The sequence below is a fragment of the Meleagris gallopavo genome, chromosome 2 (genome assembly GCF_905368555.1).
Source record: "Meleagris gallopavo chromosome 2, MGAL_WU_HG_1.1, whole genome shotgun sequence".
In the NCBI taxonomy this organism is placed as follows: Eukaryota; Metazoa; Chordata; class Aves; order Galliformes; family Phasianidae; genus Meleagris; species Meleagris gallopavo.
Genome location: NC_139405.1, coordinates 58409367 through 58423277, shown reverse-complemented (window position 1 = coordinate 58423277; position 13911 = coordinate 58409367). Strand labels below are relative to the sequence as shown.

The window sequence follows — 13911 nt, the reverse complement described above, 5'->3', positions numbered from 1 at the left end:
TGCCAAAACAAACCAGCTAACTAAAACAAAATGAAAAAACCACATCTGCATTGGAGGAGAAATCCTACCAAATCCTCTAGTTTTCAGGAGGTGCATCTCCAGTTTGTCTACAAGCAACTATTACAGCAATACTTTCCCAGGTTAATTACTTGTGGATCACAAAAATTAAAAACTGAAAACTTTTCCTTGAATTCAGTTCCCTGAAGCTGAATTCCATTAATACATTTGTCATGTTCCACCCAACTTGTAATACTGCTGAGGCCCTGGTAGCCTTAAGTTTTTCCACAGTCATTTTAGTAGCTTGTTCCTCTTTGAATTGATCTCACTTCAACACTGAGCACCAGAATCAAAGGAGTATCCCAAAGGAGGAATCGTACAACAGCATTATGAACTGAGCATAGCCCTTGCTTCCTACGCAGCTACATAACGTTGGAAGTCTGTTTGTATGTACCAGCACACCCATGGCAAATTCCTCCATTATCTCCACTCTAGTAAGAAACCACATAGAATCATAGAATAGCTCAGGTTGGAAAAGACCTTATAGATCATCAAGCCCAACAGCAAGCTAACTAGCAACTACCTTAACTCTAACAATCCACTGCTAAATCATGTCCCTGAGCACCACATTCAAATGGTTTTTAAACACATTCAGGCATGGTGACTCAACCACCTCCCTGGGGAGCCTATTCCAGTGCTTAACAATCCTTTCTGTAAAGTTATTCCTGATATCCAACCTAAACCTCCCCTGGTCCCCTCATCCTGTCACCAGTGAGAGGAGACCAACCCTACTCTCGCTGTAAGCACCTTTCAGGTATTGGAAGAGAGCAATAAGGTTTCCCATCAGCCTCCTTTTCTCCAGGCTAAACAGCCCCAGTTCCTTCAGTCTCTTCTCATAGGGCACATGCTCCAAGCCCTTCACACGCCTTGTTGCCCTTCTCTGGCTCTGCTCCAGCACCTCAATGTCCTTTCTGTACTGAGATGCTCAAAACCGAACACAGTACTCAAGGTGAGGCTCACCAATGACAGGGGCAGAATTGCTTCCCTGGTCCTGCTCACCACACCATTCCTGAACAAGCCAGGATGCCATTGGCCTTCTTGGCCACCTGGGCAAACTGCTGGATCATATTCAGCCAACTGTCCATCAGTACACGAAGGTACCTTTCCGACAGACAGCTTTCCAGCCACTCCTCCCCAAGCCTGTAGGGTTGCCTGGGGTTGTTGTGACCAAAATGCAGAATCCAACACTTGGCCCTATTGAAACTCATAGTTTACCTTGATCCAGTCTCTCTGCAGTGCCCTTCTGCTCTCCGTCAGATCAACACTCCCTCCCAAGTTGGTGCTATCCGCAAACTTACTGAGGGTGCACTCAATCCCCTCATCAACATCATTAATAAAGACGCTAAATAGAAGCAGTCCCAGCACCGAGCCCTGGGGGACACCACTTGTGACCAGCTTTCAATTGGAATTTAACTCCATTGACCACAACTCTTTAGGCCCTGCCATCCAGTCAGTGTTTCACCCAGAGGAGTGTACGCCCATCCAAAACATGGGCAGCCAGCTTCTCTACTAGAATGTTATGGGGGACAGTGTCAAAGGCCTTACTGAAGTCCAGTAAGTAGACCATATTGACAGCCTTACCTTCATCCACTAAGCAGGTCACCTTGTCACAGAATGAGATCAGGTTTGTCAGACAGGATCTACCATTCATGAACATGTACACCAGGAAATAAAAAGGAAGTCATAAAGCACTATTCTTGACGTTTGGCTCCACTTTATTCACTTGGGAAACATTCTAATGGAAAAAGTGATTTACAGGCGATTTGAAAAAAGCTGGATAAATTCTGAATTGAAGAGTTGGTCTGAAAAAGAAAGTGTGATCTTAGAAGCCACTCAGAGTGGGAAGTAAAAGAATAGGACACATAAAAAGGCTTGCTGTATTGCTAGACTAGCCCTATCTTTATCTCTGGTCCCTTTTTAATTCATACACCTGTGCACGAAACACGGTGAATGTTCAATTTTTGGAGAACTGGGAAAAGATCTCCTCTGACAATCATATTTGGCAGAAACAAGATTCTTCCAGAACTGGCAAGTAGCCCTGTGAATTTTAAGGTGAACAAAAGCAAAAATAGAGATGAAATCTGGTGAAAGATATATTTTATGCTGTGCCCAGGTCATCTCACAGCTAATAATAGACTAAAATTGTTGAGAACATTACTATATATATGTAAGAGCAAATACATGCTAAATACACACATTTAATTTTGTATTTTACAATGAAAGAAGAAAACAAACCATTTAGGTGCATAACTAGCTTGTATCATTGGATACTAAAGTGGAAAAATACTTCTGTTGGGGCAAATATAATCCCCACTTCAACAGAGCAGAGTCCGCACAGCAGCCACGTAACAGAATGCAAAATAGCATATGTCATATGGGGAACTTTCAAAGAGAGCCACCTATGCCAACAGATTCATACTGATTCTGCCACATTGCTATCTCACAAACATGCTGGTAAGGCCTATACAAAGCCATATATTATAACATCATATACATGGGAGTAGGTAAAGGAATCATTGCTTAACATCTGATAAGACATTCTGAAGTCTCATCTAAGTTCCTTATGAAATTCAAGGTTTTAATTTGTCATAATCAACTTTTGCATACTCATGTATAAGCTAATAAAAATGTATATAAAGCTAATTAAAATGTAATAAAATCTGATTGAATACAAGATGAATTATTCCATAAGTAACATCAACCTCCTGCTCTATGTCTACGCACATTCTAATATCTCCAACACCTCAGCCATCACTTTCACAGCTTCTAAAATTGCTTCTTTAAAATTTTTATTTAAGAGTGAGAACAGGTTACCAAAGCCAATTTCTCAGCCACATTCTTCTTTTTACGTTCAGGCTCTCAGGAGAGAAACAGGCCTTCCATGTTCTCATTCATTTTACCTAGCAAGGTGCTAGAACAGTAAATTAAATAAATAAATAAATAAATAAATAAATAAAGTACGTAAGGGAATAACGTGACAAGCTCCATTCATTCACTCAGCTTTGATTTATGGCAATCCACATAAAGCACTGAAAATAAAGTGTTTCTCTAAAACTTCATTCTTCAACATATGCATTCATACAATAAAACTCCCACCCAGCTACTAGTTTTTGTACCAGAGAGAACAAACACTAAGAACAGGGATGGGCGCAGGCTCCTCTTGCAAACTGTAGTTTGTACTATGCTTGACTCAACACAGAGCAATTAGTTTCCAATTTTAATGAATACAAATCTTCCCCATCTCTCCAAAGAGGAAAGACTAGAATTAATTATTTGGGAAACCACAATGACTGGCTTAAAACAACAAAAATAGAAAAAAAAAATGGAAAAGGTGAAAAAAGTCTGTACTTAACCTAAGACCCTGGCAATTCACAATTGTTTGATCACTTTTATACTACCTAGACTTTACATGTCAAAGAAGGTACAAAGCAAAGCAGACTTAAGATATGGAAATTTTATTCCACCAAAAAAATAACAAGTCTGTCATTTTTAACTGTGTGGTTACATGCATTAACAGCTCTTTAATATTATCACTATGGTAATAAAGAGCATCAGCAAGTGCTGGATTAAAAAACAAATTAAACATCACTGCATGCTGATCATGACTCATGATTAATGACTCATGCAAGGTATTATCACTGAATTACTCTTTTTAAATCCATCTCTTACAGCACTGGGCAGTACCCACTACTTTTCTAATAAATACAGGATTATTTTAACTGCTCAGTCCGAGAAAACTAATCACTCAGGAAAAGCGTGATATTTATGCTTCAATGCTCTCAAACTGAAGGAATTTCTGCTGATCTCTGATAAACAACATTCAAAATTTCACTAAGTAGGAAATGCTCGCAATCCACAACGTGACTCAAATGGACTTTTTGTAGTGCAAATGAAGGAGTGCGAGGCCAAATTGTATTAACCAGCACAATGCCACGGGACAAGACCAGATGCATTTATTAGACTGAAGTTTTCAGTTTAATATAATTGTCTATTTAGATACATTTACAGAAATGAAGTCCTTGTCTAATTTTAGAAAGTCAGGCATGCTAAATCCATTAACATCTGCAACACACACAATTTAGGCACGATTTCATAACAATCAACTTTCTGACAATACAGTATACTACGGACAATTACCGATTTTATGTTTGTAAAAACTCCTAGAGCTTTAACATATCAACAGTAACAATGGACAGACAAGCCACCAGGGTCGATATCAAGAGTTATACCATCCACAACCTGCAGCTACATCAGTAACCAGTTGTTTTATCTGTCACATAATGCAACAGTTTAAATCCCTGATAGTACTTAAATGATTTTTAATGCAAGACTGGAAGATCATAGATTAATACAAACACATGCTGAAAGTCAACAACTCAGCACTGTAGCGATGATACACAATGTACAGGAGCAATACACACATAACATACACAGACATGCATTTTCTATTTTTTGTGCAGATATTTATTTTATATATATATATGTAAATATATATTTTATATAAATATATATACAAATCTGTATCTCAGAGGCCTTTTGAAAGCCTCTGGTAACTGCTTAGTTAAAATTCAGCTCTCATGATGTTAATAAAAAATAAAATATTACCATAAGTAAACCATAACATTCCCTAATTGATCAGATTCACTGAGGAAATAATAAACCTCAAGATTCAAGCAAGTATTTTTGTCCTAGAAAATGCCATTATTCTCTTCCAATAGCCAGTTTTTCTCCAAAAACACACTACCTCAAATAGCAACCTCAGTCAGCACTGCCAGCTGCAATTTCCAGAGCATGAATTTGGCTGGCCAGAGCAGAGGGTAGGGGATATACCTAACAAACGCTTAGATGGGCATAACAACTTCATCAGTGACCTGGATTAAGAGATAGAATGCAACCTCATCAGCTTTGCTGAGGATACAAAGCTGGAAGGAGTAGCTGATACACCAGAAGACTGCGCTGCCATACAGTGACAGAGAGGCTGTGCAGTGTCATTCTTTGCTGATATTCAAAATCACCTGGATGGTTTCCTATGTAACTTGCTGTAGAGAACCTGCTTTAAAAGAGTTGGATCAGATGATTTCCGGAGGTCTCTTCCAACCCCTACAATCCTGTGAACTAAGACAAACCAGAGAACTAGATGTTGGGAGCCCAGATGAGAACTTGAGCTGCATGTATCATAGAGCAGCTATACAAAAATAATAGGCAAATTAAAATACGCAAGCAGTGGAAACTCCTAAACACTCAAAAATAGTGCCTGAATTATTGACACAAATAAGGAAAAAAGAAAGTATGCAGAGATGTGTTTTCACCATGCAGAGTTTACCGGGTACCTGTGGGAGACCAGAGAAATAAAAATGCTTATTCTTGGAGGCAGGAGATGACAGGTATGAAATGCAGATGCAGACCCACGTGTCATCTGCAAAAGGACATCAGTTGAATTTTTTGTCTTGGATAAAGGTATCCTGAGATAAAGTATAGCAGAAAAGAAAGGGATATAGCGTACAAAATCCACAAAAGAAATCAAAAGAGAAAGAAAATATTTAAACAGTATAACAAAAGAGCATTATAAAGGCACTTATGTGACACTGCCAATCACTTAAAAGGCAGCTGACAGTTCAAGAAACACAGACCTTGACAAAGACCTCCAATAGCTGTAATTTCAGTGACAAGCACAGAACTGTAAAGAAGGGGCATAGAGAAAGGAATAGAAGTAAACTGAAGATGATTGTGAGATGACTCATGGCTCAACATGCACGTGTGTCACCAGACAGTGTGGAAGGTATCCACCTGTACCAGGGTGCAGTGAGTGTGAGACTGCTGGATGCTTCACCAGCTCCCCACAGTGACTGGCTAATAAATGAAAACAAGTGGTGACCCAGTGCTGAGGACCAGCACAATGGCCTCTACAGCATGAAAGCAGGCAAAAGAGCAAGAGCAAAGGAAAAATATAACCAAAGCGAGACAGTAGTTCACTTGTACAAAAAGAGTGATAATTGTAAACACCAGCTGTCTGAAATCAGGGATAGTGGTTGGTGAGTGTTAGGGGAGAAAAAAAAAAAAAAAGAGGGGAAACACCCAATGTTGGAATTCAGAAACTGCAAGATTCAAGAGGGCGCCAGCATAGATGAAAATCAAAACAAGGGCATGGGCCTGGTAGTGAAGAGAAGTCAGAGAACCCTGGCTTTAGATGCAAGAGAGGTGAAGGTGGGATGTATCAGCCCAGCACTGGCTGAACAGGCCACTGTTCCAACTGTCGTCACAACCCCTCACCTGAAGGTTACTGAGTCCCTGTCTATCTCATCTGCACATACACCATGCTCCTTTCCTTCTGCAATGTGTGGTCAGGTTTACTTGAACACCTTACCTGACAGGTTCTTACCATTCCAGTAACCATCAGCTGAGGCAAGCTGAGGGCAATAACCTCTCCGATTGGCTTAATTCTGCTGGAAGAAAGCAGCAAGCAGATCTTGAGCAGGCTATGGGAGCAGCAGCACAAAACTTACCAATAAAACATAACCTACAAACAGAAAAAAATCTTGGAATATTCTACAGCCCTAAGTGAAAAGCACCTCATTATGGCATTTCTAGACAAAGTGGGAACTCCTACTAAAGCCAAAAGCAGCTACCTAAGGCTCATACCCTTCTCAAGGCATTCTAGCTCTTAAACTTGCTGAATACTGTTCAGACTTCTAGCATATTGTATTTGGTACCTATATGCTAGACAAGGCAGATTCAAAAATCCCTTCACTTCTGTGTGAAGATCCTTAAAGAGCTTTATAATTCCTATAAGAATGGAGTTTAGAAATAGCCTATAAAAGATAGGCTTTTTTAGCCATTATAGTACCACTGAGAAAAGAACAATTGATTTAGGTCTCCCAATTTTCCCATGTTAGCCATAAAAACAATGTTTATATTTCCAGAAGCTGAGAGAACAAGTGAGATGGCCAAACTAACTGAAGTTGCTTCAAATCATGTACACAAAATACATTTTGGAAAAAGCCTTTTAACATCGCAAGTTAAATTGTCTATGGTTTCAGTTTTAGTCTGGCTTATCCTTTATACCTGTTTTCTTTTACACAATCTCTTATTATTTTTTCCTTCTGCCTCTTTTTCCCCTTGTTTTTCCCTTGTTACTGAATTGCTCAATTTTGGGGATGACAAGTTATGTGATTTTCAAGTTATCTGTTCTCTGCTTAGCATTGTATTTTTAATGATCCCTGCAGGCTAAGGTTTAGACTTGAATTGTCTCTCTGTTCCTAAGCAATTATGCTCTCTTTTAATCAGGTTTCAATTACTTTTAAGATTTAGTAAATCAATCACACTTATCTGAGGTTCAGTGAAAAATAATGGCCTTCAAGGATAGGAAACAGCTCATAAAAGAAGCCCTTCAATAAAGTACATGCTACTACATGATAGCACTTGGGTTTGTTCACAGGGTAAGTACACGGACTGAATTTCATAGTAGAGAGTGAGAGCAAGAACCCCTCACCTTCTCTGATGCTATATTTCTGATGTCTTGATGTGAAGAGGTTCTATTTGCCTCTGTTAGCATAGGACCCCATGTAGTACTGTTAGAACCTAGGTTTCAAGTTCACACAAAGCTCAAAGTCCACTGGTGAGCTTTGGACACCACTAGATGAACAGATGCAGTGCTCCACAGGCACAGAAACTACCACAAGCAGGTTTTCAGTCACCAAACCCTAAACCATAAAAAGCATGAAGGTGAATTAATTCTAGCTGCAAACCACTGCAGCACTTCAGCTGATCAAAGCAAGCATTTTTGGTGCAGATATGTTTTTCTTCCATAAAACCAACAGCAAAGGAAGGGAAAGAAGGCCTGCACCCCACCTCCATGCCAAGCAGAGCCGGAGGGGCAGCAGCTCCTTGCAGAATAACACTAGAGATCTCCAGAGAAGCTGAGCAAGCGGCGGGATCCCCAACCCCCGACCAACATAGATCAGGCAGATGCCTCCTGCCGCGCGGACCGGCCCACTAACGAGGAGCGCACCCAGGCTCCTTCCGCCCGGCCCGCCGCCTGGCTGCGGTTCCACTGGGAGCTGCTCCTCCCGCACGGCCGGCCCCTGCAGCGGCCCCGAGCCCGACACCCCGCGGAGCACCTGCTCTCCCCACAACCCGGGCTGCCCGAGAAGAGGTGGGCACTGACCTGCCCGCGGCACGGCACAACACGGCCCCACCGCTCCCCTCCCTCTGCCGGACGGACGGGCGGGCGGGCGGTGCTGCGGTGAATGCGGCCCCACTAGGAACCGGCGCCGCGCCCTAAGAGCCCGCAACGCAGAACCGGGGGCTGTTGGGCTGCGACGGATATCAGGGCAGCCCCCTGCGGGAGATAATGGCGGCGGAGGGGCACTGGGAAGGGCAGGTTGTGTGCTAGTCTCCGCTGAAGGACGGCCCCGGCTCGGTGGAGTCAGCCCACGGAGCTACTGCCGCACTATAATGAGAGAAGAGCAGTGAGCTCCCCTCCTGGGGGAAGCGAACCCAGGAACATAAATGGGGGGTCTAGCACAGATCAGGTGCATCCAAAGCGATATGCAGATGCCAGCCGGCCTTTATTGTTAATATGCATGTGTGAGATGACTCACTTGTTTGTAGCATGGATGAAAAAATATGCTTGGAAATGCCTCTCCACCTTTATTAAAGCTGTTTTTCAACCGAACTGTCAATACAAATGTCCTGTTGTTGGTCTAGTTGATTATATATTATGATTAAAAATGCAAAGTATTTCAGTTAGTCATACATTTAGAAGAAACAAAATCTTCGCACTCTGAACAGATAGATAATTAAAACAGATTAAAAATTTTCCATTGTTAAGAGAATCCTGTAGGAATATGAAATACTCCAGTCCTGAGTGACAATATCTTCATAAAACGGAGGGATTCATTTCCTTGTTACAGCATTCCCAATAGCAAATAATGCCCCAGGCAAGCTTGTTTCTTCATTCAGTGTAAAGATTTTTTCCTCTCCTATTCGTGAAGATTTTTCCAACAGGATTAGGTACTGCATTTCTTTCTGATAATCCTCAGTCCCAAATTACACATCTGTGGGAAGGAAGCAGCCCTCAGCATGCCTTCCTCCAAAGCCTTCTCCCCCTGGATGAAACAATGCCCAGGCTGTCCTGAGGAAGGCAGAGCAGTGCCTGGAAGGAAGCTGGTGGTTTTCTAGGGAACATATTGCCACCTAGCAGTGCTTGAAGAGAGGAGCCCAAGCCTGACCTTAATTTTCATAGTTTGTCTCATTCTTGTATATTGTCATGATTGGAAAAGGATATATTACGACTGTGGAATGAAGACTGTAGAAACACAGACTAGTAAGATTCTCTTTTGATCCCTTACATGTTGAAAATTCCACCAGCAGAACAGTGACTCTTGTTCCTGCATGCTTTGTTTTTGTGCAATAAGAAAAAAAAAAAAAAAAAAAAGAGAGAGGAAAGAAAGACAAACAATCCTACAAATAGTTTTTCATTCTTACTCAAAAAATTCCACTAATTTTGGAGACACTTTCTCCTTGTATTGCTAAACCATAGGAAAGTCAGGTCATCACCTGAATTATTGAGCGTGTTCTTGTTTCCCATCACTGACCCCGACTCGACTCCATTATAGCTGATGGCTGTGTACTGGCTGAAAGAACAAAGCCTCGCTCTTACACTCAAGGCTGTCAGACTGAAATATTGAATTCCAATATATGCAGAGCTCCATGGAACTATTTTTACAAGCTCCTTTCAGAGTCATTGAACAAACCAATGACATCTCAGGAATTATTAGATACTAACCGACACATGACCTCATGGTCAATTCTTAAATAGTCCCTTGACTGTAATGTGTGGTATGAAAACGTCATCAACTTTGTTTGGAAGAATAAAAGGCCGATGGCCTAGCAAGCACTTCAAAGAGTAGACCCACAAAAAATAGCTTGGGTACCTGCATTGTATTTTGCAAAGCTTTCTCGAATTTGAATTTCTAAATCTGAAATCATGATACTCTGTTTCTCCTTGCTGATCAGCTGCCCAACCCTGGAGGCTCCCAAATCACATTGGTGCCTGACAGCCTCAGTTCACAGGGAGAGTTTATATCATGCTGGCTAACGAGATTGCCACCCCAGCTGTCTCTCCTGTCCCCACTGCAGATCTCTGAAATACCCCTGAGCTGTCGTAGCTTTCTAAATGCAGCTCTGCATGCCAAGTTAAATTTGGTTTGATTTCGTTGGATCAGGGCTGGTTGGGGACAGCACAGTCACTGTGTATACCTCAGGACTGTAACCTTATCAGTATGTGTCAGCCTGTCCCTGCCATGAACCAAAGCCATGAACACTCTGGCTGGGGTTGTTTCCCAACTAAGTTGCTGCCACTGGACATGTATACAAAGGGATCAAGTCTTCCTTGGGTAACTCCCTACCATCCCACTGTGTGTTGATTCTGTGTCAAAGGCCCTCTTCTCCCCAGGAAAACAAGCTCATTTCTCTGATCACCAGGCCACAATGTACTCTGGGTTAGCCAGGCATCCGTGCAAAAGCTATTTCTCTTGCTGTAGCATAATTAAATATTCATCAGGCCAGAGAGTAGGGGAGAGGTTCAGCATGGCCATAGCTCAGTGTTTGCTCAGTCTCTTGGTGACCCAGCAAATATTGATGTATTTAAACCTTAATGCCTACTTTAAGTTCTTGCATGCAATACAGAGCAGTTTAAAGAGGCAGGATGAAGCAAGTGATTGCTCCCCAGAGTCCTCTGATTACAGCTCAGTGCTGCAGGAGTGGGCTTGGTGTGGCTGCTGCCATAGGGCCAGGAGGCTCCTGCCACCTGGTCACACCTTTCCCTGCTACTAGCCCCATCATTTGGTTGGACATTTGTGTTCTGGCACAAAGTGTATACAATACAAAAATATGCTCGTGTACGTTCTACCTTCCTGCACAAGCTCCTCACAACATAACTCAATTTACAGTACAGCTTAAATGAGCACTTTTCCCTCCACCACCATCATAGCGGTGGTGGTTCCATGCTTCTTTCTCCTTCCTTGGAGCGAGGGTGGCTGCACAGCCAGCTGAGCTCACCCACGAGCAGTAAACTGCTCTAGTACAATTTGTTTTTGTTTTGTTCCCATGGCTAATGAATTGAACCAGACTGGGTTGCAAGCCTCAGGAATGCCAACAAGGGGAACAAAGACAGAGGAAATTTCAGGCAGAACTCTGTCCTGCCTTAGCAGCACCAAGCTATCCAATGGGCTCAGTTGTGTTGCTTTACTCTGTGGTGGACATGACAGAGAATTTGAGGAGTTGGAGTGGATTAGAAATATGTGCCTCGGGCCAAGCTGGGAGATGTGTGAGCATCTCTGAGGGGCAACCAGTCCAGTGGACCAGGTAAATTATACTGGGAAAGGCCACCCTAAGCCCCTCTGACAATGCTATTTCCTCTTTTTCTCAGTTGTCTCTCACCACTGTGTTCTATGAAATTTCATTAAAACAGGCATTGTACCTTTTTCTGCAAGAGCATTTGAATCACACAGAAGTAGGCCAGGTGATAATTGCACAGCATATTATAGTGCTGCTTAAATGTCAGCTGTTAATTAAAAGCCTCTCTGAAAATAGGCCATTAATTAGGGCAAATGCAGCAATTCTTTATGGGTTCTGACTAGCCGGTGAGAAAAATATATATATATATTTCAACATTGATATTGGAATAGTTAACTTTTACTTGTCTAATGTTTATCTACTATTAAAAGTATTTCATAACTTGCTGAACATATTGTTCTTTCTTTTAAAGAGGTTCAGAATAAGTGTTCTGGCACAAAAACACTCACAGGTACAGGAACTGTGGTAAAGAATATGTCACTGTTAGGTCCGGATTCTCTAGCAGTTGTAAAACCTTAGCAGGAACACTGTAGATATTAAAATGTAGCTCTGGCCTACAAACAGTCCACTGTGGCACTTCACTCGTGTCTTTCGTTTCCTGAACAAATAGCACTATCCACACAAATAATGTCACACAGGCACCAAAATGTGTGCTAAATTGGGGCCTGAAAGTAAGGCACATGCTCCCTAAACCACCCTGAATTGCTGGGGAGAATCATCCTATCAATAAAAGATCCAAATGTCTCAGTCTGAATAGTCTTGCAGCTTAGCATCTCACTTTTTTTCCTCTTTGGCTCAGATTCAGCAAGGCAATTAAGACCCGAAGCAGTCCTCTTGATGTCAGCGACACACAAGCACTTTGCTGAATCAGGCCCATCCTGCCTGCCAGACCTCATGGTTTCCTTCCTTGCAGTGCATTAAAGATTCCCAAAGAGCAGTCTCAGTAGTTATCTTAGCTGCAGCATGAGATCACAGGAGGTGCTGGCAGTTTCATGCCTAGATGCCCATGCTGGTGGTCCATCCACCAGAAACCGTGTTGTGACCTGCTTATAGATTTCAGTCTTCTGCAGCAGTGCCATGGTGTTGCATGAAGCACATTTAGGCACTTTGCTGAAGACATAAAAATAACAGTCTCATTTCTGACAACAGCTTTATCCATGTAGCAGCCAAATCTCATAGCTTTATCTCATACAGCAGCTAGAGCAAAGGCAAGCTCTTGGCTCTGGACTGATCTGAAACCTGACCACTCTAGAGGAGACCTTGCAGGAACAACATTCTTTTTGCTTTTAATATCACTGTGGTTCACACTTCATAGGTAAAGAGCATATTGTAAGAGTGAGGATTAAGCAGCAGGAGGAGCTACAGAGCACTTCTCTTTAAAAGTGGAGTGGTTTTACTTGTCTGAAGTGAGTGTTATGTAAGTGTGTTGCTTCTGCAGCTGAAATATTTCAAAAGATTGGTAACGAGGTTCTCAGCTGGACTGAAGCACAGCAGCCTGCCTGTTCCCATGGCTGCAGCATCACTGGGTCATTCTTTAAGGAATAAACAGCACCTGCATTTCTTCTCCTTTGAAAGCATAATCCTGTATGTGTGTATTATTCTAGACCATCACACTTTACAGTGTTAAAATTTACTGTTTTTATGGTTAATTTGAAGCTAGTACCAACAGAGAGATCTGGATGCAGAATAGACGTGTTATGTCACTGACACTTCCTGTGCTGACCCATTTCTCTTTATTGACAAATAACAACTGGAAAAATGACATGCAAAATCTCAAAAAACTGTATTTTTAGAAGTAGATAATTTAAACCCAAAATAACAGCTAACTTGAATAACACAGGAATTTGAGTATCTTTGAGTTTCCTCATAATTTTTAATATGTTTTCATTAGCAGTACTGTCCATCCATATTTTATTTGTTTTGGATAGATGCATGATAGACAGCTGGCCCAAAGTACCAGGGGTGCAAAATCACTGGATTATCTGTGGGAACAGACACTTCCTAAGAAGACTAAGGAGCATGCTAGAGTCAGATATACCTCTCCTACAGCATTTCTGTCTCTTCCTCTATTGTCCAGTGGTACAGAACAGCATTTTGCCAAAGGGCTACAACTAACATACCCTTACAAAGTAGAAGAGCAGCCAAAGTACTGCTCAAAATGCATCTGATGGAGGTCTTTGAGATGAAGGTAGCAAAAGGGGGCTGAGGGACTGAATCACAGAATCACAGAATCACAGAATCACAGAATCACCAAGGTTGGAAAAGACCTTCAAGATCATCCAGTCCAACCATCCTCCTATCACCAATAGTTCTCACTAAACCATGTCCCTCAAGACAAAATCCAACCGTTCCTTGAACACCTCCAGGGTCAGTGACTCCACCACCTCCCTGGGCAGCCCATTCCAGTGCCTGACCACTCTTTCAGAAAAGTAGTATTTCCTAACATCCAGCCTAAATCTCCCCTGGCACAGCTTGAAGCCATTCTCCCTTGTCCTA

General features: G+C 42.0%; 1 protein-coding gene across 10 annotated transcripts in view; it reads right to left on the bottom strand.

The window, feature by feature from the left end:
• Nucleotides 1–8380, bottom strand: part of ECHDC1 (ethylmalonyl-CoA decarboxylase 1) — a 35111-nt gene extending 26731 nt beyond the window's left edge. Inside the window, exons 1-3 of one of the 10 annotated variants that reach the window (XM_085217354.1) lie at nucleotides 8222–8357; nucleotides 7547–7757; nucleotides 6422–6500 (exon numbers count right to left, since the gene is read on the bottom strand). The gene's annotated coding sequence lies outside the window, so the exon portion shown is untranslated. Of the gene's footprint in view, nucleotides 1–6421; nucleotides 6516–7546; nucleotides 7758–8221 lie in introns of those variants that run through there. The other 9 variants (XM_085217349.1, XM_085217353.1, XM_085217348.1 and 6 more) reach the window with 9 other exon arrangements.
• Nucleotides 8381–13911: the final 5531 nt, after the last annotated feature.